Genomic DNA, 8,008 nt, shown 5'->3' with positions numbered 1-8,008 from the left:
AAAGTCCACCAGTGGATTTGTGTTCACATTGAGAGGTGATGCCGTATCGTGGAAATCTTCTAAGCAAACAGTTATAGTCAAATTTACGATGGAATCTGAGTTTATAGCTCTAGATAAATGTGGTGGAGAGGTCAAATGGTTGCTCAACTTTTTAGAGAATATTCCAAGATGGTCGAAACCTGTGCCAGCAATTTGCATATATTGTGACAGTCAATCAGCAATACGAAAGGCATAGATTAACATGTACAACGATAAGTCTAGACATATACATCGTAGACACAATACCATAAGACAACTACTTTCAACTGGAGTTATCACTATTGACTATGTAAGGTCAAAATATAATAATGTGGATCCACTAACCAAAGGGTTAAATAGAGAGTTTGTTGGGAAATCATCAAAAGGAATGTGACTTAAGTCCTTGAATGGATAAGTCATTACTACCATGAGATTTATGCAACGTGATTTTATACCGCAAGAACACGGTGTCAAGTAGTAGTATATTAAAGAATTGAAAAGTGTCGAACCCACAGGGATTGATATTCGACTTCCACTGATTACTATAATTGTGTTTGCGTTTACTTTATCTAGACAATCGAGTGTTAAATTAATGTTTGAATACTAAACTAATGTCAATGAATTAAATAGTGCGATAAAAGTGAGGCAATTTCTAAAGACTAAATCAAAATTACGTAATATCTAGGGAGTGATTTCACCGTATTCTCGACATAATTCTCAATTCCTATAGATATTTCCATCAACTATTTCCCGAATTCATAGGCAAGAATCCTAAATTAATTCTATTCCCCCCCCTCGAGCGTCAAATGGAACATATCTCTATATTTTAACCCCAATATCTCTATTCCGAATTAAATATAAAAAGATTATCACGCACTTGGTTCTTGTTTTACCCTCAAAGATTCATACTTTCTCTCGAAACCTACAAACCTAGGTTATATTGTTCTTAGATCACGCCTAAATTTCCCTCTCTCGAGCGTCAAATTTAGAACATCAATTCATTCAATTGGTGATCAGGCAACTGAAAACATTAAACAAGAACAATACAAATCAATTCTGGAAAATTAAATGAAAATACTATAAAGAAATTAAATCATGTCTCAAATAGTTTACATCAAACCCTAGATTTAATAGTTTAGTTCATGATTGAGAAGAAAAATATAATAAAATACAAACTAGAGTGCATGTATAAGAGAAAGATAGAAAAAACTCAAGTTGCTGCTCTATTTCTCAATCTTGTTGCTTGATTTCTCAGTTTTCTCTCTTCTTCTTCTCCAAAATCGGGTCGATCTTTTCTCAATTGGTGCCTCTCTTTTTCTTGCCTCTTCAGCCATCTGACTCCCTTCTCTTGTTCTTCATCTTATTATTTATATTTTCTAAGAGTCCTCAAGGCTTAGGGTATGATTTTTGGGCCGAAAAGATAATTAAAAATTCAGGTTTTAACGTTTTGGAATTTGACGCCACGGCACCCAAGCATGGCGCCATGGAGCCACGATTCTCATGTTAACTGGTGCCGTGGCGCCTAAGTTTCTGCTCCTTGTTTTCTTCATTGGGCGCCCAGGTCTGGAGCAGTGGCACCCAAGGTTCTGCTGGAATTTCATCTCTTTGGGGCGCCATGACACCCCTTTTTCGGCGCCGTGGCGCCAATGCCACTGCTTTGCTTCTCTTCTCTTTGTTTTCCAAACCTATTTTCCACTCTAATCTTATTCATTACTTGCTTATTCATGCTCCATTTCATCGATCATCCTTTTTTGCTCATCACAGGCTCCCAATAGTGGTATTTTCTCGAGAGTTGTCCAAACTGCAAAACAACACGAACACACACATCAAAACGTTCAAAAATGCCCAAAAACACATCAAAAAATGTGATTTAGAAGCTCTAGTTTAATGAGTGAATTATACTCATCAAACACCCCCAAACTTAGTTCTTTGCTTGTCTTCGAGCAAACAAAAAACTAAAGATAATCATTAACGAAGACACAAGCACGACTAAAACAGACAAAGTCACTCAAAAGAAACTTTATGTTAGACACCTTGTATTTATAGCTCAAGATTAAAAACACAGCGTCAAATTCATGAAGTACTTCAAAACTATAATGCATGCATCAAATCCTCGCTCATTCAATGCAAACGGTGTGTGTGTGGAGAGTTAAGCATAACGCTGTACAATAATAAATTGACCCAATTTTCGACCTTAAAAGTCAAATATTTCCTTGCCTCGCTCGTGGGATTCACACACCCCCAAATTTGTTTTCTTTTCTCTTTCCAAGGTGTATTCTAAAGTTGATTTTTTTTTCAGTACTAATTTCTTACATCGCTCAAGTTTGGTTAGATTTCACTATTGCAGTTCAACCTATCAACAGATGAGGATTCTCCTTATTTTTGACTGCTTCAATATCTAGGAATCAACCAAGTTACTAACCTCTCCTCAAAGGTTTAATCCTCTAAAACAAGTGCTCAGGGCTTAATCAAAGGATGTGATATATATATATATATATTTTTTTAATATATGTATTCTTTAAACACCCTTTGTGTGGACGTCACTCCCTCAAGCTTTCTAAATGACCCTTGTAACGAGCTTTAGGCCGATGACTCCCAAATCAGACGACTTTAGGGCACCAGGTTTTAAACCCTTACAGGCTTAATTACTCGAGTCATAAAGGCTACGAAGAGACGATTCACAATGAGATTATTAAAGTTGTCCTCATTGGGATCTTTTTTTTTTATAGATGCAATGATTAGTGCAATGCCCCTTATCAAACACATATTCTCGAAAATCGACCTCTAACTTAAAGTTTTTACCCCATTTTCATCCTATTAGTCTTAGATAATCCACACAAAATTTAGCACACATGGAATTCACATTTATCTCCAAGTTTTCTTGCAATAGCTTAACCTACCAAACAGCCTATATTTGGTTTAAGGGTATAATAATGTTTAAAGGTTGTTTGGGTTTAGCATCTAAGTTCTCTTATTTAACCTATAAACATGGATCAACCTACTCATGTACAACGCTACAATCAACCCACGTGCAAAAATAATTTTCATTTCACACGAATAAGCAAAAATCTAACTCACACATATAACTTATCCATAATCCATGAACCAATACATGTTTTTAATATTATACATCATCGCCAGCAAGGCTATTTAACTCACACAAGCATGCAAAACACGAAATTTTTTAAAAAAAATTTTTTTTATTGTTTTTTTATAGATGCACACAATTATACAAACTAAATAAAAAAATGCAATTTTAGATTTTAGACAATTTAAGATACTCCCCCAAACTTAAACTACACATTGCCCCCAATGTTAAAATGGAAGAAGGGGAAGAGAGATACCTCAGTGAAGACATCAATTGTCTTCCTCTTCATCAGGTGGAGCAAGAGGGTGGGAATGAAGTGAATGTGATGGCAGTGGAGGGAAGGTGAGCTCGGGATGTGCAGATGCCATAACCGCCATGCAAGCGTTTTGGTATTGAAATTGGTCAAAGATGGTGGATTGTAAATGATTCATTTGTACTTGCATGCCCTCCTGCCATCGGGTCATGCGCAAATCTATGGCTTTAAGATGCCAAAGGACATCCCCTGTAGCATCAGAAGGTTGTGGAGGTGATGGTGTAGGGGGTAACTGACGAGATGATTGAGAAGAGCTAGGCACTTCCCGATGTCCCACACTGTGTCTATAGCGTTCCTCTGCTTCAGAACTAATGAATCGTCGACGATCAAACACAGTAGTAGAGGAAGAGGTAGTGGCCTTGGATTTCTTTTTAGGAGGCATGGAGTAAGTGTTCTTTCACAATATCAACTGAAGTTAACCGTCCACTTGAATCAATTAAAATATTTTGTCTTAGAAAATGAAGTATGTCCCAAGTAGGCATGAAAATCTTAATGAAATAAAGTATCGAACATGTGGTAGGCGGCTATAATAAACAAGTACAAAGTTGAATGCAAGCCATCAAAATTATCCCAAGAATCGTACAAAAGACGTCTTTGGCGACATTTATCAAACACTTTGTGAGCAAGACAATAGATTAGTAGTTAGGAAAGTTCAAGCCCATAGGAAATTGCAAAGTCTTCTAACATAGATTCCAATATTGGCAAAGAATGTCAAAGAGGCAAAAGAACAAACACATGGTAGGCATATAACAAAATCATTTCGAAGATAAAACAAAGGCCCACACAAGCTTTCCCAAAACACAACCCAACAAAGAAAAATGATATTGTGACATAGTCCTAAACAAGATTACCAAAAGAAGTTCAAATTAAACTACAAAAAAGAAAAATTTGCATTGCCCACACAAGCTTTCCCAAAACACAACCCAACAAAGAAAAATGATATTGTGACATAGTCCTAAACAAGATTACCAAAAGAAGTTCAAATTAAACTACAAAAAAGAAAAATTTGCATTGTAAAGGAATGTACCTTCTTTGATGAACTAGTCACTAGCCTTTCACTTCTAAGATATGGGTTGTTATAGATGGAAAAACGTATAAATGTGGGGTAGTATGAGAGAATTGGTGTGTGCAAGTGTGGGGGAAAGAGGGGCGCCATGGCGCCAATGTTACTGAAAATTATTATTATTATTTTTTTACCTCCAACCTACTCCTTTCCCATATTGATTAGAGTGTTGATGCAACCATTTTGAGCATGACCTACAAAATAAAGAAAAAAAAATGAACTTATCAAATTGGCGTAAGAGGAAAAGAACATGTCAAAATAATGAAAAGAAACTTAAGGGATAGAACTTGGGTTGCCTCCTAATAAGCGCTTCTTTTACGTCTTTAGCTGGACATGGATGCGGTTTCAAGTTGGTTCATCAAGGGTAATTTCCTCCACATCCCAGTTTTCCTCTCCATAGTAATGTTTGAGGCGTTGCCCATTTGCCTGAAAGGTAGACCCATCCTTGCCTACTAATTCCACTGCACCATAAGGGAACACCTTGCGGATTACAAATGGTCCTGACCATAGGGATTTGAGCTTGCCTGGAAAGAGTTCCAAGCGAGAATTGAATAGAAGAACCGGTTCTCCTGCCTTGAAATCCCTCCTTAGTATTCTCTTGTCATGCCACATCTTTGTCCGTTCTTTATATATCTTTGCATTTTCATATGCATCGTTCCGGAATTCCTCCAACTCATCAAGCTGCAACAAGTGTTGTGGACCGGCCAATTTCATGTTTAAATTCAATTTCTTCACAGCCCAATAAGCTCGATGCTCCAATTCTACCGGTAGATGACAAGCTTTCCCGAATACCAGATGGTAGGGTGACATTCCAATTGGAGTTTTAAATGCTGTTCGGTATGCCCAAAGAGCATCATCTAGTTTGAGAGACCAGTCCTTCTGATTGGTATTCACTGTCTTTTCCAGAATTTGTTTAATCTCTCTGTTAGACACCTGTGCTTGCCCATTTGACTGTGGATCATAACCCAATGCCAACTTGTGCTTGACATCATACTTAGCTAGAAGAGAATTGAATAGCATGTTACAGAAATGTGTACCTCCATCACTTATGATTGCTCTAGGCGTGCCAAACCGAGTGAAGATATTTTTCTGTAAAAATTTCAACACCACCTTTGCATCATTTGTTGGTGTGGCAATGGCTTCAACCCACTTAGACACATAATCTACTGTGAGAAGAATATACTATTGACCAAAGGAAGGTGGAAATGGACCCATGAAATCAATACCCACACATCAAATAATTCCACCTCAAGCATACTGGTTAATGGTAGCTCATGATGTCTTGAAATGTTTCCAGTGCATAGACAACGGTCACATATCTTCACAAAAGCATAGCAGTCTTTGAACAAATTTGGCCAATAGAAACCAGATTGCAATACCTTTACAGCAGTACGTGTAGGACCGAAATGACCTCCATAGGGTGAGGAATGGCAATGCTGCATGATTGATCGCGTTTCTTCCACAGGGACACACCGCCTAATTATTCTATCAGCATACCTTTTGAACAAGATTGGATCATCCCACAGAAATGACTTGACATCATGTAGGAATTTCTTCTTTTGATGAAATGTCAAGTCAGGTGGCAATCTTCCAGACACTAAATAGTTAACAAAATTAGCATACCATGGGATCTTTGTTGATACAGCTAGCAAGATCTCGTCGGGGAACGTTTCTCGAATTTGATTGTCATCCACCACCTTTTCATTCTCCAATCGTGAGAGATGGTCTACAATGACATTCTCTCTGTTTTTCTTATCCTGAATCTTTACATCAAATTCCTGTAGTAGCAGTATCCATCAAATTAGGTGTGGCTCGGCATCCTTCTTTTGAAAGAGATAACGGATTGCAGCATAGTCCGTGTAAATTATCACTTTGGTGCCAATGAGGTAAGATCTAAATTTGTCACATGCAAACACTACTGCTAGCATTTCCTTCTTTGTTGTTGTGTAATTTAGTTGAGCTCCATTAAGAGTTTTGCTGGCATAGTGGATTGTCCGAAAAATCTTATCATGCCTTTGTCCCAAAACTGTCCCTACTACGTAATCACTAGCATCACACATAACCTCAAATGGCTGATCCCAATCTGGTACTACCATCACTGGGGCAGTGACTAATTTTGCCTTTATGGTTTCAAAAGCCTGTAAGCAGTCTTCATCAAATAGGAACGTTGTGTCCTTTTCCAAAAGGTTACATAGGGGTTTTGCCACTTTTGAGAAGTCTTTGATAAATCTCCTATAGAATCCAGCGTGCCCTAAGAAACTTTGAATGCCTTTGACATTGGTGGGTGGTGGTAGCTTTTCAATTGTATCAATTTTTGCTCGTCCACTTCCAATCCCCTCGCCGAAACATGATGGCCTAGCACAGTACCTTCTTGTACCATTAAGTGGCACTTTTCCCAGTTGAGAACTAAATTCCTTTCCTTACAGCGTTGCATCACTAAGGAGAGATTATGAAGGCATTTATCAAAAGAAGTACCAAACACCGAGAAGTCATCCATAAATACTTCCATGATGTCTTCAACCATGTCTACAAAGATTGCCATCATGCATCTCTGAAAAGTGGCCGGTGCATTGCATAACCCGAATGGCATCCGTCTGTAAGCAAAAGTTCTATATGGACAGGTGAAGGTTTTCTTTTCCTGATCTTCTGGTGCTATAGCAATCTGGTTGTAGCCCGAATATCCATCAAAAAAGCAATAGTAAGAGTAGCCAGCTAATCTGTCCAACATTTGATCTATGAACGGCAATGGGAAATGGTCCTTTCTAGTTGCCTTATTCAGTTTCCTGTAATCAATGCACACCCTCCAGCCAGTTACTTGCCACGCGTTTTATATAACGTGATTTTTATCGCAAGCGCACGGTGTCAAGTTTTGTAGTATATTAAAGAATTAAAAAGTGTCGAACCCACAGGGATTGATATTCGACTTCCACTGAGTACTATAATTGTGTCCGCGTTTACTTTATCTAGACAATCGAGTGTTAAATTAATATTTGAATACTAAATTAACGTCAATGAATTAAATAGTGCAATAAAAGTGAGGCAATTTCTAAAGATTAACTCAATTTTACGTAATGTCTAGGGAGTGATTTCACCATATTCTCGACATAATTCTCAATCCCTATAGATATTTCTATCAAATATTTCCCAAATTCATAGGCAAGAATCCTAAATTAATTCTATTTCCCCCTCTCGAGCGTCAAATAGAACATATCTCTATATTTTAACCCCAATATCTCTATTCCGAATTAAATATATAAAGATTATCACGTACTTGGTTCTTGTTTTACCCTCAAAGATTCGTACTTTCTCTCGAAATCTACAAACCTAGGTTATATTGTTCTTAGATCACGCCTAAATTTCCCTCTCTCGAGCGTCAAATTTAGAACATCAATTCATTCAATTGGTGATCAGGCAAAAGAAAGCATTAAGCAAGAACGATATAAATTCAATTCTGGAAAATTAAATAGAAATACTATAAAGAAATTGAATCATGTCTCAAATAGGTTACATCAAACCCTAGATTTAA

The sequence above is a fragment of the Olea europaea genome, unplaced genomic scaffold (genome assembly GCF_002742605.1).
Source record: "Olea europaea var. sylvestris unplaced genomic scaffold, O_europaea_v1 scaffold65, whole genome shotgun sequence".
Lineage (NCBI taxonomy): Eukaryota > Viridiplantae > Streptophyta > Magnoliopsida > Lamiales > Oleaceae > Olea > Olea europaea.
The sequence above is the reverse complement of the archived record's forward strand: the minus strand, read 5'-3'. Positions refer to the sequence as shown.